The following is a 25,079-nucleotide window of genomic DNA, read 5'->3' as shown; positions in this document are numbered from 1 at the left end:
CTCACCTTCAGGAAATACCTCAAGACCTGGCTATTTGAGCAGTAGTGCCCCCCCTCTCCCTTCAGTGCCTTGAGACCCTCGCGGGTGAGTAGCGCACGCTATAAATGTTCTGATTGATTGATAACCGTTTCTGTGATGCCTTAGTTGTGCTTAAACCATGTTAGGAACTTGTCTGACATGGATAACTTTGTGATTAGAGTGCTCTACCAATTGATACACCCTACTTTAGACTTGTTTGTGACTTTTGATAGCCTGTTGTGACATATATTTTAGGAAATCTAAAAAAATATCTTTTTATTTACTTAGGATACCTGGTCTACCGTGACCTTTGCACAATCCATGATGGAATTTTAGCCCTGATACCAGTGCTCTATGCTGGAATTTGAATATAAGGTATTTAACTTTAGATAAACATGTTCGGCTACACTCATTGACTTTATTGTTATGTTTTAAGGAATACACTTTTATAATTGCATTTCGGCCTCTACCATACGCGTTTATGTTAATTAGATGTCTTTGCTTCCAATTCAGATTTTATCTGTAATAGGATATCCACATGTACATGGTTTGTTTTTTTGCCGCTGCTGCCTCTTCACCTTTTTCTGGTCATTTAACTTATGTCCAGTTACTCTGTGGCTTAACTACCAAGCGCGCTGTATATGTATATACACACTTATATATACAAGTTGATCCTATTCGCATTTGCTGTGTAATTTGTATGACCAACCTGTACTTTAAATTATGCATGCCAGGTAGCACATGGCACTGTCTCAATAGGATTGTAAGACTGATAATTCTTTTGTTGAACATATATGTATTTCAAGTCTGATAGCCTACTTTTATGTTTGTGTAGTGAGGCTGCTTATAGGACAACCTCTGCTACAGGTACCCCAGTAGGCTGACTATCTTTTTTCCTCTTTTAAGGAACTTGGATTACTGAAATAAGCTTTTACTTGATGTCAAGACTATAGATTCTATGATATATTTTATAGTGGTAAGTGTATGGAGCTTTTGCTATGAGCACTAAGTGGTGTGGTGACTTTGGTCTTGATTATTCTTCATCACTATATTTAATCACATTGTTGTTTAACATGTGAGCACGTACGCACAGTATGGGTGAGGATCTTATGACTTCATTGCCTATCTCTGCTCCTCTTATTATTTGTTTATTTAATAAGAAACATGCCCCGCATATATAGAGACTTTGGTTTTTTCACTATATTGCATATTAAAACGCATGTTCATCAATGGTTAAGACAATTTGTCTAAGTAATTTGATGTATCATCTATACAAGTGCAAGGTGTTACATAATGTAATATGGCTACCTTGTGTTTGTTTTAGCCCTGATGAAGTCTTTGGCTTACTGCAGTATAGACGAAACACGTGTTGGCATTGTTTGTGGCTCGTACAACATATATTAAGAAGATTGAGATGCTTTGATCTTGGAATAAACAAGAAGAAACTATTATGAACTGAGATTTGAACTTTTATATGTTCTCTTATTTCAGTGTTTTTTGCTCAGGCTATCAATTGTTAATTAATTCTGTTCAGCAGTTCGGGCTGTAGCCTGTAATAAAATTTCCTATGGAAATTAACATGGAGAAAACACCTTTTGGGACCCCCCTTTTTTCTCAGCCCCCTCTTGATGAATCACCCCCAAACTTTCAGGATAGGAGCTGACCAGGATAGACCTTTTTTGGGAGAATTTCACGAAAATTGGTCAAACAACGCCAAAGATATTCGAAAATCCCAAAATACTTTTCCTATGGAAAATAGGTTTTAACTATAACTACCTACTGGTATATGTGTTACAATGTCTGCTTAACAATTTAATACAGACTCCAGCATGCTCTGGGTTGCTTCATTCTGTGTTTATTTGGGCTACATATTGATAAGTGATGCATTTCAACAGTAACTCCTGTCTATTTCAAACCTAAAGTCGCCGCCATTTTTTAAAACTTTTTAAACTAGTGAGATACGTATAGTGACAGTGCAATTTTTAGCAACAAAATTATATGTTTCTTTAAATCAAAAGTGACAGTGCAACAAAGTTTTGTCCAACAATGTTCAATCTTAAGGCAAGTGCCTTACCAACGGTCAATGTAATTATATCCCATCTTATCTATGCTAATCTTCTGCCATATACATTTATATGTAATTGTCACGCAATTTCAGGAAAAGTGTAAAGTGCCTCGTGCAAATAGCGCCTAATTGTTCCACATTAAAAATAAAGACGTAAACCTAACTTATACATGGTATATCTACAGGTACTCCAAAAATCACCCACTGTAGCTTATGCCACTCTTTTCATTTAGGGGCAAGTGCCCTTATACTGACAGTTGTTGACAAGGCTATTTACACCCTAACTAAAGTGCTTTGTGCTACACATCCAAGTGCGACCATACAATCAAAAAATTGACATGGAGTGGCTACAAATTAATAATTCATAAACTTATCGAACTAATCTCTCCAAGAAAGAGACTACTACATAATTAAAACCCTTCAAACAGTGCATGGTTAAGAAATCTTAATGAGAAGGGGAAATATTAAAAAGAAGGGGAATTATACTGATCATCTCATTACATGGGTACTCTTTCTCTCACATTCATTCAACATTGATCACAGGTGTACATGTAAATCTTCTTCAGTATTGTGTCCATACAGACTCTTACTATGCAATCTAAGAATATATCGCTAAGGTAGTCATATATATATATATATATATATATATTACCTACTGGCGGTCGCCAGTAGGTATATATAGTTAGGATTTTTTCTCTATGGGATTTTTGAAAATTCTATGTCTAATAACTTTGGCGTTTGTGGACGGAATTGGCTGAAATTTTCAGGAAAATGGAACATTTTGTTTCTGAGCAGCCACTGGAAATTTGGGGGGTGTTTGTCAAGGGGGGGCCGAGAAAAAAGGGGGGTCCCAAAACGCGTTTTTCCCATGTTAATTTCCATAGGGCGGTTGGCCTCACTTTTAGCCCGAACGGCTGAATGGATTTGCACGAAACTTGGCAAAATTGTAGGGACTGTTAGCCCGATGTGCCTTTGCTAGGTCTCAATATATGTGCTCCAGTGGATTTTGAGAAATTAACATTAAAAAAAAGATATATATCTGTAAGCGCGCTCCGGGCAGCGCTCCGGTTCGCGTACTTTACGCGTAACGGAACTTCGCGAAGCGAAGCTGATTGGCTCTCCGGTGTCTGTCAACATTCTAAACAGTCCGGAGCGGCCGCCATCTTGTCTCTCGGTAGGATCGAGAGACAAGAGGAGGCCAAAACAAAGGGGGAAATGACCATAAGGGGGCATAGTAGATCCTCCCTGACCCCCTAGGTTTGATGTGGAGGCTTTAAAAGGGCCCCGCGTACTATGAGGAAAAAAGAATGATAGACTTTTAAAATATTGTATGTTTATTGATTGTTCGTTTTGTTGTTTTTTTTATTTTTTTATTTAGGTAGCAATATGTAGGTACCAATGCAGAGTCAAAAAATTAATATACACCGTCTCCTTTGTAGATATCTTGCATGTTGTTTCAGAAGTTATTGTGGAATATGGAATCCATATCATAGTCTGTCAGGAAAGCAGAAAGAACATGGAGGCAGGAGATGAAAAAGAGTTGTTAAATACACATTGGAGATAATATAGTTGGAGAAAGGAAGTAACTATGAGCAAAATTACTATGTAACATAAAAAAGTTGCACAGTATACTATAAGTCTGACTTTACATTATAATCAATTAGGTACTAGTTTATGAATTACATATAAAAATGATTAAAGTCTCGAACAATTTTTGATTATTAAATAATTTAATTTTTGTGATTCTTTTTCCAAATTTAACAGAACATTTAACAACAAATTGGCGGAAATATCCTCATTTTCAATCAGCAAATCTACTGCATCTACACATTGAACTAATTCATGGTCCCGTGATTCATCCATGAAATCTGAGTCATCATTGTCCTCAATAACTTTTTCTGTGTTGTTCTCCAGAACAATTTTGAAGGAAATAATCTGCTCTCCTTCCATTTTCTTGCTGCAATTTGCATAAAAAATAAATATATCAGTAGAGATAGGGCACTGTTGGCTTTAAGTTCAGACAGGTACTTGTGAGTTTATAACAGAGAAGTAATCTATGGGCACTGTATGGTTTCAGGCGTGAAGTAGTACTATTAAAAAGTGCCTGTGAAGAAGTCTAAGTAAATTCATAATTATAGCACAGAAACCTAAATCAATCCATAATTATAATAAACAAGCCTTTCTCAATGTCTAACTCTTACAGAGGGACAGTATATAACTATCTGAAAATGTTTTCCCAAATTAATTTAAAGTGCATAACATAGTTCTCCTTTCAAATTTATAAAATAACATCTTACCTATTAAAAACAAGTTTAAGTTGTCAGTGAAAATGCACTTGCAATGTACTTCAGGAAGTAGTAGTCAAAATGGCTGTGTTTCTCTCTCTTTTTTTATATATATTCAGGTACATAACCAATCAAATGTCAGGTAAAAAAAGTAGAAAATGAAAGTAACATTTTAATTGGTTGTCAATACCAACACTTCAGATGTGTTTTGTGAAGTAATTTACCTCAGGGTATTTAGAGAGGTCTACAGGCTAAATGGCTAAATGGAATTCCAACCAAATTTGTGAAAATGGTAGGGATTGGTATGTAGTATGAGCTAATCTATATTTGGTGAGAGTGTCTCCAGTCGTTTTTCTGTAAATTACTTTCCCACCTTTTTTGATGGTGCGCTTCCCGGGGAGCGCCCCGGTACGCGAACTGGCGAGCGTTACGGGAGTCCACCATTTTGTGTTTCGGTCGACTTAAGATACAAGATGGAGGGCAAATAATGTTCAGAATGGGTAGAAGGGGGCACGGTAGACTTATCTTGACCCCCTAGGTTTTCTGAGGGTGGCTGAGGAGGCTTATATGTGCGAAAAAAAACATTTTTTTTGAAAATTTCGCGCGGTTAGCTTCCGGTTCGCGTACCGTGTAGCGCCCCGGGGAGCGTACTTTGTTGAAAATTAGTGAAAAAAGTTAGAGTAAAATAATAATTGTGAGTGATCAGATGTAGGGTAGCTCTGAGAAGAGCTTTTGGGTTTATGGTACATTTAGGTACTTATAAGTAGGTACCAATGCACAGTCTTAAATTCAAAATGAAAACTCTGTTGCCCTCATCTGAGAAGTGAACTCCATCTCCTCTGTAGATATCTTGCATGTAGTAACGCAAGTTATTGTTGTACATGGAGCCCATTCCATGGTCTCTCATGTAAGCTGAAACAGATTTGTTTACATGCTTCCTCGACTTCTCAATTTGTGGACAAAATTGGTTTGACCCCCTCCATTTCTGTCTTTGGCATATATTTGAATATACCAAGGCAGTCTGAGGAAAAAGTGCCATTAATTGCTCAAAGGTGTCCTTTAAAAGCATTTCCAGACCTACCCCAGTCAAAGTGCCCAAATCATTACCTCCACAGTGCACAATTAACAGGTCAGGTTTTGGCAAATGCATAAAGGTTTTCACCAATGGTATCAATTGGTGACATTTTAATCCTCTGTGGCCAAACCACTTAATTTCCACATCTTGTAAATTGAGGTTAGGTAAATTTCTGTTCTCAGCATACCTCTGAGCCCAATAGATGTAACTATGTCCAACAATCCAGACAGAAAACATGGTGAGAGAAGGTTCTCCTGCAGTCAGATGAAGTGTGGCAATGAAATGGCAGTTGAAAAAATAAGAGTTTAAAATGAAAAAAACTGTGGAGTTTCTGTGTTAATGAAGCAGTAACAGTGATTGGTGGATTTTGATTGCTGAAAACAGAAAGTTAGGGTGCATGGATGAGTTCTTTGAAAGATGTATTTTGAGTGGTCAAGAAAAAATCATTAAATGAAAGAATGCACTGGATATGCAGGTGCACTGAGAGTTCAGAGTTCAATTGAAACATTGTTGTGTGAACTTGCAAATACCAGAGGTCTTCCAAGAGGTGGTTGCTATGCAAAAAAAGCAGAGAGGGCAGAGGGGGGAAGGGTTTTGATTTGAAAAAAGTGAGGGAAGAGTTTTGATTGGGTGACATGAGAGATATGTGTGAAGAATTACAGCATTTCTGTGCTTTTGATAGCTGCAGACTCTAGAGTGCATACCTTTTGCTCTGCTGAAGACAATTTGGTGTGTTTCTGAGACTGTTTTGAAACTCATAAAGTATTTGCTAAGGTGAGAAAAGATTTCTTTACTTTAGATAGAGAATAGTGTGCTTTAAGGAGAAAATTATGAAGAAAGTTGTGTTTTTCAAATGTTGCTTTGTCTCAAGTGTTTTACAAATAGATTTTGTTTCTTTGAGAAATTGTAATTGGAGAAAATGTGAAGTATTAGTACTGACAGGGTTTTTTTGTGCATAGGAGCTGTGGAGTGTTTTCAAATTATGACTTGAAAATCGTTTTTGAGGAAAAGGAATGGTTTTAAAATTTATGACAAGGACATAATGGTGTATGCTTCTTTATAAGGCAATTGGGTGTCTCTGATGTTATTTTTCCCATTTTAATGTAAGACCTTTCCCTGTGGAGCAAATTGCTTGTAAATATGCTCCCACCTGTGCATGGCAAATTTAGATTTTGAATGTTTGCGTTACATAGCCATGTTAAAAGTGACCCAAACATGCTGCAAAGGCAATCAAAAAATGCTTTCATGTGTCTTAAGGACATTTTAAGTCATTTCCCCATGTGGAGTGTTTTCAAATTATGATTTGAAAATCGTTTTTGGGGAAAAGGAATGGTTTTAAAATTTATGACAAGGACATAATGGTGTATGCTTCTTTATAAGGCAATTGAGTGTCTCTGATGTTATTTTTCCCATATTAAATTAAAAGACCTTTCCCCGTGGAGCAAATTCCTTGTAAATATGCTCCCACCTGTGCATGGTAAATTTAGATTTTGACTGTTTGAGTTACATAGCCATGTTAAAAGTGACCCAAAAAAGTTGCAAAGGCTTTAAAAAAACACTTTCATGTGTCTTATGGACATTTTAAGTCATTTCCCCATGTGGAGTGTTTTCAAATTATGATTTGAAAATCGTTTTTGTGGAAAAGGAATGGTTTTAAAATTTATGACAAGGACATAATGGTGTATGCTTCTTTATAAGGCAATTGAGTGTCTCTGATGTTATTTTTCCCATTTTAATGTAAGACCTTTACCTGTGGAGCAAATTGCTTGTAAATATGCTCCCACCTGTGCATGGCAAATTTAGATTTTGAATGTTTGCGTTACATAGCCATGTTAAAAGTGACCCAAACATGCTGCAAAGGCAATCAAAAAACGCTTTCATGTGTCTTAAGGACATTTTAAGTCATTTCCCCATGTGGAGTGTTTTCAAAATATGACTTGAAAATCGTTTTTGGGGAAAAGGAATGGTTTTAAAATATATGACAAGGACATAATGGTGTATGCTTCTTTATAAGGCATTTCAGTGTCTCTGATGTTATTTTTCCCATATTAAATTAAAAGACCTTTCCCCGTGGAGCAAATTCCTTGTAAATATGCTCCCACCTGTGCATGGTAAATTTAGATTATGACTGTTTGAGTTACATAGCCATGTTAAAAGTGACCCAAAAAAGTTGCAAAGGCTTTAAAAAAACACTTTCATGTGTCTTAAGGACATTTCAAGTCATTTCCCCATGTGGAGTGTTTTCAAAATATGACTTGAAAATCGTTTTGGGGGAAAAGGAATGGTTTTAAAATATATGACAAGGACATAATGGTGTATGCTTCTTTATAAGGCATTTCAGTGTCTCTGATGTTATTTTTCCCATATTAAATTAAAAGACCTTTCCCCATGGAGCAAATTCCTTGTAAATATGCTCCCACCTATGCATGGTAAATTTAGATTTTGACTGTTTGAGTTACATAGCCATGTTAAAAGTGACCCAAAAAAGTTGCAAAGGCTTTAAAAAAACACTTTCATGTGTCTTAAGGACATTTTAAGTCATTTCCCCGTGGGCAGTGTTTTCAAATTATGACTTGAAAATCGTTTTTGAGGTAAAGGAATGTTTTTAAAATTTATGTGCGCCATATGCCCCCAAATTTCTTTTTCAGGGGTGCAGCAGGGTGTTCTTGAGACACCCCTGCAACCTTGGAAAAATTCCTAATTTGCGATGAGCTAATTGCTAATCGCAAATTGCACCTTCATTGCTATGGGCCTCCTGGCCCATGGAAATGAATGGGTAATTTGCAATTAGCAATTTGCTCATCGCAAATTAGGAATGGTAAAGAATCGCTATTTATTCCTTAAAATTCGCTATTTAGGAAATGCAAAATAGTTTGATGATACATATGGCGGTTCATCTCTAACAAGATAAGAAGCTTAGGGATAGATTTATGATGACTGGCGCAATGAGGTGGACATCGCTTACTTCATTGGTAGGCCTTTACATGTATTATCTCCTCTGTATTCTTCAACAAGCGTAACTTTGATCTGCAACCCTGAGTAGGCCTCACCTTAAACAAACCTCTGGATAGGCCACACCTTATCGTCATCCTGAATTAATCATTTAAAATGCTAGGGACAGATTTATGATAGGTGTATGCCTCTTTTGCGCCACTGTGCGTCACTTTTCTGATGCAGCGGCGGTGCAAAAGATTTGCTATGAGGCGACAAAATTACAAATTGATGCATTTAGGCAGATGTGTCATGCTGTAAAAAAAACGTGCCACATGAAACCGATGCAGCAGTGATGCAAAAGATGCACCATGTTGCAAGACAGGCCTCACTTGGGGCCATATGTATCAAGCTAATTAGCATTCGCAAAGGCCGAAATTCTGCGAATTTCGGCCTTTAAGAATGCTAATTAGACAAATGGTATGTATCAAAGAAGTTTGATGCAAAATAAGGAATAGCAAAATTTGTTATTCCTTATTTTGCGATTGCACTGAAGCATTTGCAAATTTTGCGATTCCTTAAATGAAATGTATCAAACAAAAAATATGCAAAGAAATGCCATTAAGGATTTGCAAATTACCACCAACTTCTAGTTGGTGGTAATTTGCAAATTCTTTTCAAAAAGCTTTTTTTCCAAAAAACAAAAGGTGCCATATGACGCCCATACATGCCCTTAGGGCATGTATGTGCGCCATATGCCCCCAAATTTCTTTTTCAGGGGTGCAGCAGGGTGTTCTTGAGACACCCCTGCACCCTTGGAAAAATTCCTAATTTGCGATGAGCTAATTGCTAATCGCAAATTGCACCTTCATTCCTATGGGCCTCCTGGCCCATGGAAATGAATGGGTAATTTGCAATTAGCAATTTGCTCATCGCAAATTAGGAATGGTAAAGAATCGCTATTTATTCCTTAAAATTCGCTATTTAGGAAATGCAAAATAGTTTGATGATACATAAGGCGGTTCATCTCTAACAAGATAAGAAGCTTAGGGATAGATTTATGATGATTGGCGCATCACCAGGGATGTGCCAGTCATCTTGCGCCGCTGTTCCGCCACCCATGGTGTGCTGCATTTACAATGCGGCGCACCATGGGGCAAAAACGGCACAGATGCGTGACGCATCTGTGCCGTAAAGGTGGCGCATTACTGGAGTTGTATCGCAAGTGCGATGCAGCTCCAGCAAGGCTCAGGGGTGCCCCATCTCCACAATGCTGCATCAAGAACTATGCCTGCTTCAAGCAGGCGCAGGGTTTTGACGCAGCTTTGTCCTATCTGATTGTAAATGCGGCACACCATGGGTGGCAGAGCAGCGGTGCACGTTAACTGGTGCATCCCTGGGGATGTGCCAGTTAACATAAATCTGCCCCTTTACATTTAAGTATGTGCAGGGGACACAGAGTCGGTGAGGCTTATCCAAGGTTAAGAAGAGATGAGTCCTGTTCACTGAAAAATTGGACATAGGCTTCACCTCCTCAGCATCGCTGGACATGGCTAAATAATAGCTGCAAAATGTTACTCTTGTTAAACAATTTTACTATTATAATCTCTGAGATTTGTCTCTTACTCTGCAACATCTCATTGTTGTTATCTTTCTTTAAAGATAAAGACAACATCAACATGAGCGACAATCAGCAATCAGTTGATTTCGACCTCATCATTGAACTCGTAATTGAAACATCAGTGGATGTTGATCCCTTGAATGATTTAAATCCTGAGGATGAAGAAGAACGTGATGAGGATGCAGATTTGTCAGAATTGTATGACATAGGATGGGAAGCTGACGTGCTTGAGCCTATGGAACTATAAACATTTATTTTAAAAATTTATAATAAATAAAAAGTAAAAATGTAAACCGTTTGATTTAAAATTAAAAACACCTTTAAAAACAGGTTATGTCTAGTGTCTTCAATAAAATATTAAAATATGCTCATAAAATTAGATCAGAATCACATATAAAATAGTAGAGGTAAAATGAATATAAATTCCATTTATTTTCTGCTATTTGTGTATTATATATTTGCCAAGCACTAAAAAATCTTCTATGTAAAAATGTCAAGTAGTGTGTTAAGTTTTTGATGACTGTTATTGATTTACTGTTTGGTAATAGTGGTTAATAACATTTTTTATTATATTTTACCACAGATCCAACTGCAGCTCATTTCAAGATTTCAGCATGCCAACCAAAGAAAGACTGAGAAAGGCTGCAAAACGTCAAAGACAGCAGGTCAATGAAAAAAAGCAGCAGTCCTCTAACAAAAAGATTTGTCAAGTCACCAAGAAAGCACCGGGTAAGAGTACAAAAACATTCATAAGAAATATCTGTAGTAAAAAAAATATTACTACAGAAAATGTTTCAGTCCAGAAAAAGAGAAGCAATTCAAACGGAAAGGAAAGGCCAATGAAAAATGTTACTGCTAGAGCAAGAGATAACTCTGTGCATGATAGTAGAAGGAAACAACAGTTCAGGGACATTCGTAAACGAATGTTCCGCAACAGGATAATTGGCAATTTGTTAAAAAATATTAAGAAAGGTCAACAGAAAGTGGTTTTTTATAAGAGAAAAAAAATAGTTGAGAAAGTTATTGATCAGGCATTTGAAATTAAACGTAAGTTATTTATTTTGATAATCAATAGAATTAGGAAGCTAAACAAGGCAATTTATGATTTCAAAAGAAATAGTAGATGGAAGAGAATAGTTAATCGTAGTAATTTTTGTGAAGTTTTTTCTGGAGAATGGATGCATAGTTCAAGCTGTGAGGCATTTTTTAATGAGGAGAGTTATTTCCAGGATAATGATTTGGTGCATGCAGTTGACACCAGTGGTCGAGCTTATGAAGTGAAAGATGGTTGTCCAGTTGAAAAAGAAAAACTTGTGACAACAGAGGCAGAAGAGGTGTTAGGTAATGAGGTTTCAGGAAGACGTCCTAAGGGTCCTGTGTATACCTGGAAGTGTAGTAGTATTTGCAGTGTGCGACAGGATTCCATCAATTTGCTTTGTGATTTTGTACGGTCATTTAATAAGAAAAGTTTGAAGCAGAAAATGAAGTTGTTGCAAGAATTAGATCCTTGCAGAGTGAGAGAAGTGACAGTTTTGCATGGTCATTCACTGGCTTGTCTTTCCAGGAGAGTATGCCAGAGTGTTTTTCATCATTTCAGGATGCTAGCAGTGCATCATAATAAAGTGAGGAAATTAGTTAGAATGTTGTATTATGCTAAGAGTCCAGCAATTATGCTTAAACAATTATGCGCTGCTCTTTTGCATGGTTCTGAAATAGATGTGAAGAATATATGTGAAGAAATTGAGTTTTGTTACTTTGGAAGTAAAGAGGAGAATGTTGAAATTGACCAAGAAGAAGCGGGTAATGTGGAAGATAGTGTACAGGTTTCCAGTACAGATAATTTCCAGAGGGAAATTGCGACGTTTCAGGTGAAATCAAGTGAGAGGCCAAATTTCACTTGTGTGTGTTGTCGACGCACTTATTATAAGAATCAGACTAAGTTAGTGGATTTATATGCAAAAAGTGAAAGGGAAAATAATAGTGAATGGAAGGATTTCACAACATACTTGATGGTAGAAAATTGTTTTGATTTGGGATTGGATCAACGTGTGTGTACTTATTGTTGTAACAAATTAAATCAAAACCAGATGCCTGCTAGAGCAGTTCATAATAATCTGGAATTGGTTGAGATTCCTTCTGAATTGAAGGATTTAAATACTTATGAATCTATTTTGATTCAAAGTATCCATCCCTTTCAGGCTATTGTAAGAATGGAGCCAAAGACAGGGAAATTGCCTCCATCAGATTTACAGAGAGGATTAAAGGGAAGAGTTGTTTATTTGCCTCTAGATTTGAGGAAAAACATTAACACAATTGGAGTAGAAAAAGTGGAAGAGGAACCTCTGGTTATCTTAGTTAATGGGGTTCCGACAAAGAATAAGAAAATATGGCAAGATTTAGTGGATGTTAGGAAAGTTAAAAAGGCAACATTGTATTTGAAAAAAAATTATAAATACTATAAGAATGTATATGTTGCAGAAGAGGAAGTAAGTGAGGAAGAGGATAGCGATTTGTGTGCTGGTCAAATTGAGAAAGTAGAACCCTCTACTAGTGAAGAAATATATGAACATTATAGTGTTCATCCTTTGCATTCCAAGGAAGTCATGGGGAATGCTATTGAGTTGTTTCAAATGAAACAAGCCAAAGGGAGTCCCATTAGTGTTTGGGAGGAAAGTTTGGAAGCTCTGTGTTTCCCACAGCTTTTTCCAACAGGTCAGGGAGGAAGATATGATGAGCGACCTCATCAAATTCCTGCTTCTGAATACCGGACTTTGCGATTGTATGCAGGAGATGCTAGGTTTCGACAATGCATTCCCTATTTGTTTCATCTCCTGTTTGAAAGCGATCTGTCTGGACTGTCATATGCAGTGAACCACATCTTGAAAAGTGGTATACACATGCAAAACATCTCGGCAAGTGACTTTATGGATAAAGTCAATGTCCAGGACAGTATTTTGGATTCTCACCTGATTAATCTCATGGCGTGTCAGCGTGGTACTAATGAGTACTGGTACCGTCGTCATGGTGATTTAAAATGTATGCTGAGGAACTTAGGAACTCCCACATGGTTCCTCACTCTGAGCTGTGCGGAGTATGGCTGGGAAGACTTACTTGAATTTCTACGAGAGGCAAATGGAAACATCGAAAACATCGAATTCAAGACACCCGGAGAACTGTGCTCTTTGGATCCAGTCAATGTATGCAGGTACTTCAATCATAGATTTGAAGCTATGATGTCTTTCATCATGAATAAGAAGAATCGACCTCTTGGAGAGGTGTTGGATTTCTTCTGGAGAAAGGAGTACCAAGCAAGAGGTGCTCCTCATATACATATGTTGCTGTGGATCAAGGATGCACCTAAATTTGGAACGGATCCAGAAGACTCAGTGATGAGTTTCATACAACAGTATTCTACGTGTGCTGTTCCAAACGCAAAGGAGAAGAAAAGCCTAAGAGAAAAAGTTCTACGTTTCCAAAGCCATCGATGTGGAAAGTACTGTCGTCGTAAATTCCGAAACAAGGACAAGTTCTACACCAAATGTCGTTTCGGCTTTCCACGACCGGTGATTTCTAAAGGAAGAGTAAACAGTTTGATGCCTTCGCTGCGACATAATGTGATGAAGAAATCACCTAAAAACACATACAATTTGAAGAGGAACGAAGAGTCTAAGTACATCAACGACTACAACCCGGTGATTTTGTCCATGTGGAATGCTAACATGGATATACAGTTTGTGGCTGATAACTGTATGGCTGTGGCTCGGTATGTGACATCTTACATCACCAAAAAAGAGAAGACAGAATTGAAGGATATGTGGGAGGACATTTCCCATGAAAAGAGCCTCAGCAAGAAGTTGTACAGTTTCAGTCTGAAGATGTTGTCGCATCGAGAAATCGGAGCTTACGAATGTTCTGACCGGTTGTCTTCAGCAAGTCTCTATGCCAAGTCCAGGAGTATCGTTTGGGCGAGTCTTGGTCTTGCTGCAACGCGTAATCGAGTTCTGAAACCTGTGCGGGAAATTGAGTATTTGGCGGAAAAGGAGCCAAACAGTACCGACATTTTGAAGACCAACATGTTGGATACATATTATCCAAATCGAAGCAGTCACCTCGAGAATGTTTGTCTGTATGAGGTTCTTCAAAATTACATATTCAAGAGGAACATCAAAGAAGATACTGAGAAAGGAGTGTATGCTGTAATAGGAAGTGAGGGATGTCTGGTCAAGCAAAGAAAATGCCACTTGGTAAACCATCGAAAATTGAGTGGCGAATCTCCTGAAAAAAAGGAGTTTTTCTATTTAGCACTTTTGCAACTTTTCAAGCCTTGGCGTGCAGAAGAGGAACTGCTTGGAGATTTCCTCTGTTACGAAGACTCTTTCAATGCTGCCAAGGAGACCATAGAATGTCCTGCTTTTCCCAAATATGTAGAAATGTTGAATGCGGAAATTGAGCAGGAAGCAACGATTGCAGCCGAGATTGCCAGAGACAGTTCTCAGGACAGTCAGAGTTCTGCTTCATTGAGTCAGGATCCACTAGGAGGACCTGTTATCGAAAATGAAGCTGCCACTGCTATGAATGAAGTGGAAAGAGCCATGGCACATGCTCAGGAGGATGCGGTTAACTTAGAAGAGTTGGAAAGACAACTCAATGTTGAGCAGAGGAAAATATATGACGAAGTTACCATGCAAATTGATCATGGATTAAGTCATGACAAGAAAGAGTGCTCATGTACGTCGTTGAAGCCTGTCCGACTGTACGTGAGTGGAGAAGCGGGAACTGGAAAAAGTTTCCTTATTAAAGCAATTTCATGTTATTTGCAGGAAAGGACAGAGTCATCGCTGTCTTGTGTTGTCACCGCTCCAACTGGAGTGGCAGCACATAACATTAAAGGGATTACTTTACATCGTTTACTGATGCTGCCAGTGGAGCATGACAACAAATTACAATATCACAAGCTATCTGGAGATGCTTGTTGTGAAGTTTCAAGAATCTTGAGGAAAATGAAACTTCTTATCATTGACGAAGTAAGCATGGTTTCCAATGTCATGCTTGCCTTTGTGCATTTGAGAATGCAAGAAGTTCTCAAAACAGAGTATGATGTGTTATTTGGTGGCAAACACATCATTGTTTTCGGAGATCTTCTGTAGCTGACACCAGTGAAAGGGCAACCTGTGTTCAAAATGCTCACGCATGAAGATACCAGGAAGTGCCTAGGGAGCATTGGCAACGTCAATATATGGTTAAACTTCAATTATGCTGAACTGCATGAAAATATGCGTCAGGCGAAGGATGAAGTTTACAAGACTATTCTACAAGATGTTAGAATTGGAAAAGTGACCGAGCATGGGAAAGAAGCTTTACATGCACGATTACTGTCAAATTTATATCCAGAACAAGATGTTGTGCCTGAGAATATTTTTCAGAAAATTACTGAGAAGAAATCTGGAATATGTTTGATGCCAACTCTTGCAGAATGTGCCAAATTCAACAACAAAATGTTGCATTTAGAAAAGCAACAGATTGTGAAACTGGAAGCTATTGACAGAGTAGAGCATATGGGATCAACAATTATTTTGTCTGAGAATTTGAAAACAAAATTGGATTCATTAGAGAAGACTATATCTAAAACTGCAGGTTTTGAAAAGACTCTGAATGTGTGCTTGAACTGCCGTATAATTTTAAGAAGGAATTTACATGTTGAAAGAGGTCTGGTAAATGGATCAATGGGTAATGTTGTTGATTTTGTAAAATACAGAAATAGAGATGGAATTTAATTTTTAAAAATTAAATTTGATGGCATTGAGGAAGTACAGCTAATTGGTCGTTGTTCTGCTAGATTTTTGCTTGTGAAAGACTTATATGTTCGCCGTAAGCAGTTTCCTGTTTGCTTGGCATATGCGGTGACAATCCATAAATCGCAAGGTTTAAGTGTAGACAGTGCATTGGTGAATAATAGCAGTTCTGTGTTCAAGGAGGGTATGGCATATGTGGCATTGTCACGAGTTAGAACTTTATTGGGATTGTACTTGATTGAGTGTGATGTCACAAACATTTGTGCGGATCTAGATTGTGTTAAGGAATACAATAGGTTAAGAAGAGAGTATGCGCCACATTTGCCTCAATATCCTTTGTTTGAGAAACGTGTGGTAGGCCGGAAACGAAGAAATGTGACCAATACTGGGGAGGTTGTAGCAAAAAGACGAAAAGTCGATGAACCTGAAATTATAAGCAGAAACAAAAAGGATTCTGTTGAAGATGTTGTTGGTTTTCAATTTGAAAACAGTTCTGGTGTCAACTGCTATGCTAATGTAGTGGTTAATGTTTTGTTTTCTCTAGAAAATGTAAAAGAAGAGATTGTGGTCAATTCTGATCAAAGATTTTGCAGTTTGTTAAATTCTGTGTTAGAGAAATGTAGCACTGATAGAACAAAAATAGAAAGTGTGTCTGAAATTCGAAATCTGTTAGACAGATGTTCAGGCCAAACACAATTCTCTCAAAATATTCAGCAAGATTGTCAGGAGTTTTTAATGTATATGCTTGATGTATTGCATGCTGAAGGTGTAGATGTAGATCACCTGTTTGGGCTTTCTTATCAATGGCAGCATGACTGCGAGAACTGTAGGGTATCAAGTACTACTAGTGTAGACTCAGAAAGATTTATATATTTAACTTTGCCAGACAGTAAATCAGTCTCTTTTAATAAACTAGTAAAAGCAGCTGATCACAACATGGAGTGTAGCCAATGTAAATCTGAAATGATGTCCACATTATTTATACGAACATATGGCCAGTATGTTATTTTAATGTTCCAACGATGTAGGCCTGATGGAACAAAATTGACAACTTTAATTAAAAATTTTGTGGCTTCACAGTTGTCAATATCAGGAAAGACTTTTGTAACTGCAGCAATTATATATCATGACGGTTCTTCAATATCATCAGGACATTACACAGCTTATTTAAAGTCTAGAAATGGCTGGTCATTCTGCAATGATTCTGTTTTAATTTTCAAAAAAAAATTGCCGTATGACCTTAAAAACTCTTACCTGGTGTTTTTAAAACCAAAATTTTAGGGAAAGAATCTCGGGATGTGCTCTGAGGAATTTCAAGAAGTTCTAATGGCTCCTACACGATTTGGCCTTGAGGATAAGTGTAGTACAGAGACATAACTTCTTACCATAACACTGGACGTCATGGAGAAATAAGTGCACTTTGAATGAGTTCAAAAAAACTGTTTCTTTTTATAAGCTAATTGAAGCAGCCAATCAAAACATGGAGTAGAGGGAATGTAAGTCTGCAATGCTGTCTACTGTTTTATATTGCTTTGTGATTAAAAGTGATGTAGAGAATTAAATAATTGTAGTAGTCATAGAGATAGTGTAAGTCTGCTTCATAGTAAGCAGTATCAGTGTCATAGGAAATGTAGAACATGACTGAGCAAGAAGGGGAAGATATTACTAGTCCAGGATTGTGAAAATGATCTTCAACATTTTTATTGTGAAAGTTGCGGAAATACAACATGACGGGATTGGCTTACAAGAATTCTAAGAGTTATAAATGGCTCTGACATGATTTGGCCTTGTGGAAACGTGTGGTAGAGAGCAAGAAGTCATTTATTGTATGTAACATGTTTTTCAAAACGATGGAGGTTTTCTTTCAGAAAGTGGCGGTCTGAAAGTAATAACAGCACAACAGAGTGTAAGCTGTTCATAGGACATCCTTCGACGTCATGGAAAGTAAGTTAACTTTAAGGAGTTCTGAATTCTGATTTGTTATGTTGTATGGGTTTTTTAAACACAATCATTTTGATTGTGTTTTTTTTTCCCCGCTGTTATATGATGAATACCTTCAAGTCACTGTTTTTAGTGAAATTTGATACATTCTGAGAACAGCAAAAATAAACCATTTAACATGTATAATTAATTCTGTACTGTTTGCATTTATGATGTACATTTAGAACTGTGTAGGAGGCATGGAGAAGGAGAGGCTTCTGTAAGTGTCAAAGTTGTTGCATACAGTGCTCATATTCTACGTAGTCTTTCATATGATAGACTACATTTCCACAATGAGATACCTAAGCAAAGGAATCACAGGTGATATGATTGTGGAATGAACAAAAAAAATTGCACGTTTTTCAATTATATTACCTGTGTTTCCTAACATTACACATCACATTGTGTAGATGAGGTTTAGGCCTGTTCCTGGAGACAGAGGAGGTCTGACATTTGTTCAAGAGTGCAGTGGACATGACACACTTGGTTGGTAGGCCTGCACATGTATTTTCTCCTCTGTATTCTTCAACAAACCTAAATTTCATCTGCAACTCTGAGTAGGACTTACCTGAAACAAATCTGTGGATAGGTTACACCTTATTGGCATCTTAAAACAATCATTTAAAATGTTAGGGTCAGATTTATGGTGGCCGTGCGCCTCTTTTGCTCCATTGTGGGTCACTTTTGTGTAAAAGATGCACCATGTTGCAAGATAGGTTTCAGTTCATCTCCAGCAAGATACCATTAGTTTAAAATGTATATAATTAGCACTGTGTAGGGGGCATGCAGAAGCTGAAGCTTTTGTAAGTGTCAAAGTTGTTCCATGCAGTGCTGCACTTCTGGGTACTGTTTAATATGCTGCACTACTTGTGCACTATGAGATACCTAAGCAAAGGCAACACAGGTGATGTGATTGTGAAATGAGGAAAAGAAACTCCACATTTTTCAATTACATCACCTGTGTTTCCTAAGTTTACGAATGACATTGTGCAGATGAAGTTTAGGTCTGTCCATGGACACAGAAGAGGTCTGGCCTTTGTTCAAGAGTGAAGTGGACATGACTTACTTCATTGGTAGGTCTTCACATGTATTATCTCCTCTGTACTCTTCAACAAGCGTAAATTTCATCTAAAACCCTGAGTAGGCCTCACCTTAAACAAACCTCTGGATAGGCCACACCTTATCGTCATCCTGAATCAATCATTTCAAATGTTAGGGACAGATTTATGATAGGTGTATGCCTCTTTTGCGCCACTGTGCGTCACTTTTGTGATGCAGCGGCGGTGCAAAAGATTTGCTATGAGGCGACAAAATTACAAATTGATGCATCTAGGCAGATGTGTCATGCTGTAAAAAACCCGTGCCACATGAAACCGATGCAGCAGTGATGCAAAAGATGCACCATGTTGCAAGACAGGCCTGACTTCATCTCCAACAAGATAAGAAGCTAAGTCTTCTGTAAATGTCAAAATTGTTGTATATTTTGCTCAACTTCTATGTACTCTTTGATATGCTAGACTCCATCTGCACTATGAGATACCTAACCAAAGGCAACACAGGTGATGTGATTGTGAAATGAGGAAAAGAAACTCTGTTTCTCCTTCAATCTTTTCCCTTGTCTTTTCTAATTTTTAAATACATGTTTTAATATTTTTCAAATGTTTGTTCTCTCTTTCACAGATTGAAAGTATAAAAACAAAAAGTGAGTAAGTTAACGACAATTATAAGGTAAATGTTTTGTACTCTTTTCGTTACATTTCTATCACATTCACCTACTAGTAGTTCGACAGCTTCATTTCTTTAACCCTCAGTTTCCTGCCTTTGCTACTTCCCTCATTCCTTTCTCTATTACCTACTTACTCTACTCCTTCCACTCCTTTTCTCAGTCCCTCTCTTCTCATAGTTCCTCACTCTTGTTCACTCACTCCGTCTCTATTACTCTTAGTGTCTTTGACTGATCACTCTTTCACTACTTGTTCATTATGCTTTCTCTCTGTAGTTCAAGCACACTAAGGGGCATATTATCAACACAGCCAATAAAATTATTGCTGTTTTTATTGGAAGAAAACTGTTGCAAAAGTGGTTTTAGCGGCAGTTTTCCGCCGCAAAAGCGGCTTTAGCGACACATTTCTGCTGATAAAAGCTGCAAAACTTTTATTGCCTATGTTGATGATATGGTTCTATGTTATTTACATTTCTTTGCTGTTTCAATTAATCTTTTCTGTTATTTTTTCTTTTCTGTTTTCTGTTTTTTCTCTCTGTTATTCCACATGTTTTAATCTTATTTTGAACATTCACTCACATTCTCCAAGAAACTCTTCTTTGTTATTGTTCTACTCTCTTTTTTTTCTTTCACTTCCTTATCTATTTTGTTTTTCACAATTATACCCTCTTCCATCTTTTCTTCGGTAAATAGATCTATTAAACAGTATCTCTGGATTACTCCCTATAGCTGTCTTTCTTTTAACATTACTCTCTGTTTACTTCCCTTATACTTACTCTTCTTTTTTTTAAATTTTTTTATTTTTGGTTCGCTCCCGGTTCGCGAACCGGGAAGCGAACGGGGAAGCGAACTAAAAAAAAAAGAGCTTGCCAGAGTGCTAAACATTCTAGCAATTTTTTTTTGAAAGGGGAGGTAGTTCTGAAAAGAACTTTTTTTTTAATGTTTTTGTTGTTTTATATATTTTTTTATTTTTCTGAACATTTTTTCTTTTTTTTGTATTTTTTGAACATTTTTATGTTTTTTTTTGTTTTTGATGGAGGGGAAACAACAAAAAACAGGCATTGAAAAGGGCTCAACAGGAGCAAAAAAAAAAAAATTACTGTCTGGGGCGGTTAGGGCAATTGTGATTGTTAATAGCTAGGTTGATTAAATTAATGCTCATGTTACCACATGACAGCAATGCACCGCAATACATACAGGTATGTTTGATATGAGCAAAGTTCTCCTGAATGTTTGGCACGGTTTCCCGTGCCTCTGCTGCTGTCAATGATATTAGTGATGTTGACCTGGCCACAGGAGTTGTTGTTGGGTTATCTTGCATGTCACGTATCTCCGCCTGGCTGTAGTTCAGTGGATGCCACCTGGTCATGTGACGATGCATTGTATGGTTTCCGTAGCTATATTTTTTATCAGTGCCTCTAGATAACCGGTCTTTACAAATCAGGCAGGTGACATACCTAGCATTTACTTTTTTTTGCCCTCGAGGGAGTGAAAAAAACTGCCAAATAAAGCTGGCTTTCCGACGTGAAACCCGGGGCACCTCCTGTAAGAACTGTGGTCCTTCGGTCTCCTCTTCCTCTAGTTCATCCTCTTCCTCCTCTGTCTGGCTGATAAACTGGGGAGGTGGTCCTCTCTTCCCATGAGGAGGTGGAGGTGGTGGTGGGGGTGCACCAGCTGAAGCAACTATTGAAGCCATTGCTCAACTCTCAAAAATGGTCTTCCTCTCACAAAGATGAAAGTCAGAGTGAGGAAAGAAGGAGGGGTTTTCATCATTTGGGAAAAACAATATTTCTAAACCAATGAAAAGTGTTATTTTTAGGTCACCTGACCTAGCCTTACATCATTATGAAACCAAAAGTGAAATGAACCAATGAAAAGTTTTATGAACAAGTCACATGACCTCTTACGCTTAAGTTACGCGCTGCGGAACGCGCCCCGGATCGCTTCCGGTTCGCTGCGCTTTGCGCCTCGGTTCGCGCTCCGGAGCGCTTCCGGGTGCGCTAACGCGGCGCGTCATAAGACGCATTACGCGGCAACGCGATACGTCGCGCTTTCGCGCCGCACCGCGGATCGCTTCCGGGTAGCTGCGCTTCGCGTCTCAGTTCGCGTACCGGAGCACTTCCGGGTGCGCTAACGCAGCGCGTCATAAGACGCATTACGCGACAACGTGATACGTCGCGCTTCCGCGACGCGTCACGATGTTGATTTCTAACGCGGCAGTTGCGCTAACGGAACGTTTACCGGTTCGCGGACTGGGTTGCGGCATCAAGATGAGCTAACGGGAACAAAAAAAAAGTATTAAAAAAAAAATTATTAATAAACATATAAAATATATTTTTGGATTTAAAGAAGAATACATTTTACAGCTACAGATATTAGCTTTTAAAAAACCAATGAAATTCACTGAAAATTTCAATGGTTTTGTGTGAGTAAAATAAGGTTTTTTAAATGCTAATTCCTAACTATATATGGTCTATAACCTATGGTTTTTTCAGTGAATTTTCAAGGTTTTGTAAATGCTAATTCCTAACTATATATGGTCTATAACCTATGGTTTTTTCAGTGAATATATATATATATACATATATATATATATGATTCAAGTTCCTGCTCCGTTCTTACACGAGGGAAAGCATTCCTTCAACAACGAAAACCACAGGTACAGACCACTCCACAGCGCTAAAGTTGCAATATCAAAGGTAGTTTATTCTCTCGTAATTGTCAGCATGACGCGTTTCGGCTACGACACGGTAGCCTTGATCACATGCCAGACAGACCAATAACAGTGAATAAATAAGGTGCACAATTAACACAGAGGGGGCGTATACAATCATAGACACTGAAAACATATAAGGTTTACCACTATCCTGTTAAAAAACAGACACCATGTTAAACATTGTAAAACACATGAATTTGTCAGTCAATGATGAATTTACATTAAGTATACAACCTACTAAATTGAAATAAATTTGAAGGCTGAAAATTTATGAAATCAAGAAAACATTATTTCAAACGTAAAAATCATGCTGATGTCAGTACCCTTAATCAAGAATCTAAGTTTTGTAGGATAAAATGAATATCAAGATGTATTAGAATATATGTATATATATATATTACCTACTGGCGGTCGCCAGTAGGTGTATATAGTTAGGACCTAGTTACCATAGGAAATGGTGAACATTCTATTGGGAATAACTTTGGCGCCGATTGAGGGACATGCCTGTAATTTTCCTTAAATTTGCCTCGCTCCTTCCCTGAAAAGTTTCGGGGGGATTCGTCAAGCGGGGGGCGAGAAAAAAGGGGGGTCCCAAAACGTGTTTTCCCCATGTTAATTTCCATAGGGACATTCTGACAAGGCTACAGGTCGAACGCTCAACGGAATTACACCAAACTTGGCAAAATGGTAAAACCTGGTATGGAGAAGTGCCTTTTGTATGTTTGGTGTAAATCCGTCCAGTAGTTTTTGAGAAAATTGAATGTGAAAATGAGTCCAATGCAATTTTGCATTGGACCTTTAGACACAGCTACAGCCCGAACGGCTGAATGGAATTACTGCAAACTTGGCAAAATTGTAAAGACTAATATGCAATAATTTATTTTGTATATTTGGTAAAAATCCCTCCAGTAATTGTTGAGAAAATCGACTTTTTTCAAAATATATATCTATATGTGGGACATGGTGCGCGCAGGGGCGTGCTCCGTCCGTGCACGTGCGCGGACCTTAGCGTGCGCGTGCGGAATTCTGATTGGCTGTTGGACATCTGTTAACATTCCAGTCAGTCGAAATGAGGAAGTGTTGTCCGCCATCTTGTTTTTGTGGCAGATGATAGTGGTTGTAAACAGAAGTGTAATAGTTGACTAGGAGGCAGGGTAGAGATTCCTGAGCCCCCTAGGTTTTGTCATGGTGTCTGTAAAGGACCCCGAAGGCTGAAAAAAAATTTGATTTTTTTTTAAAAAATCGCGGGTACGCGCACCGCGCGCGAACCGCGGCTCAAAAAGACAAAAAAGAAATACAATAAAATAACAAGTTTCAGTGTTTAGATGTTGGTTGAGTGCAACATTGAGTGATGACTCTTTCACCTTTGGGTTTAGGTAGGTGTTTTGTGGAGAGTTAGTATGGTAATTGGTAGAGAGCATTGGGGGTAGGTTGAAGATGATGTGAGTTTGAATGTGTTGATAACTTGAACCAATTAAAATGTTTCTTTGGTTTTGATTTTGTGTGTGATGAAATGTGATTGGCTGGGTATTTGAATATGTATGAAAAATGAGAGGGAAACACAGCCATTTTGAGATTTTAGTGTTTGAGGTATACTTCTGAGGTGTGAGATTGAGACAGAATTTACTGTACAACAGTTTTCTAGAAGGTGAGTTGTTAATTTGTAAGGAGAACTCTGTTGTTCACTTTAAGTTAATAGGAAAAATGTTTTCTGTTAGTTATTTAATGTTTTTCTGTTATACTTATGGATTGAGTAGGGCAACATCAGATGCAGTGCTTTATATTGCTAATACTTGCTTGATACTATACATTGTCCAGGGAAACACGGCCATTTTGTGACCATAGCGTCTGAGGTACTTTTGTGTGGACATTTTGGTGTTCAATTTCTGGTGTGAGATTTACACAGTAGTAACTCTTCTTATAGAATTTAATAGTTTTTCTCTGCCATATCTCACTCTTACCCTGCAACATCTCACTGTCTTTTTCTTTCTTTTAATAGTACACTTACATCAATAATGGTTGAAAATGAAGAGTCATTTGACATCGTTATAGAAATTTTTGTGACTGTTATTGAGGATGTTCCTGTTGATGAGAGTAATCCTGAAGGAGAGCTTTATGATGGAGGAGATGACATGGACGATTTCTATGATGAATCCTTGGATTCAGATTTAATGGAAGCTTTGGAGTTCATTGAGTTTGAGGATTCTTTTTGGGAGATTTTCAATATTGACATTGCTGATGATGCAATCTTGGACGATCATTCCCAACAATAAATTTAAATTTAGTAAATAAATATTGTATGAGAATTTATACTTAACTAAATGTAATTTATGAGGTAGTAGCAAACTGATAATTTTTTGTGTTACATAGTAAGTTTACTCATAAATACTTCCGTTCTTCCCCAAAATGTTCTTAAATGTGTATTTGGCATCTCTTCTTCATGTCCTGCATCCTTTCTCTCACTGTCTGTCTCTGATGCAGAAGATTGCAACATATGTAAGTTTAAAGAACAGCAAGTGTGTCTCACCAGAGCAGGAAATCATGCACTAAGTGATGTTTCTCTTTCTTTTAATAGTACACTAACATAAAATGATGAATGAAAATGAGGAGCCTACCAACATCTTCTTTGAAATAACAGCAACGTTTACTGAGGCAACTTATTCTGAGGTGTATATTGATCCTATGGATGAAACAAATCAAGAAGAACATGAAGCAGATACCATGGCAGATTTTTTTGATGAAACACTACATATGGAATTAATGGAATGTGTAGATGTTGTCGAGTTTGACGAATCATTTTCAGACACTTTGATGGATGAAATTTCTGATGAAGAAATCCTACAAGTTCTTTTAGATTTTGAAAATTCTAATAA

At 37.6% G+C, this 25,079-nt stretch overlaps 1 long non-coding RNA gene across 1 annotated transcript; it reads left to right on the top strand.

The window, feature by feature from the left end:
• Positions 1 to 316: 316 nt before the first annotated feature.
• On the top strand, positions 317 to 24,813 carry LOC144761629 (uncharacterized). The gene is made up of 3 exons (XR_013595821.1): positions 317 to 393; positions 925 to 994; positions 24,782 to 24,813. It is a non-coding gene; the product is annotated as an uncharacterized LOC144761629 (long non-coding RNA).
• Positions 24,814 to 25,079: the final 266 nt, after the last annotated feature.

Source organism: Lissotriton helveticus, chromosome 6 (assembly GCF_964261635.1).
Source record: "Lissotriton helveticus chromosome 6, aLisHel1.1, whole genome shotgun sequence".
Lineage (NCBI taxonomy): Eukaryota > Metazoa > Chordata > Amphibia > Caudata > Salamandridae > Lissotriton > Lissotriton helveticus.
The sequence above is the reverse complement of the archived record's forward strand: the minus strand, read 5'-3'. Positions and strand labels throughout refer to the sequence as shown.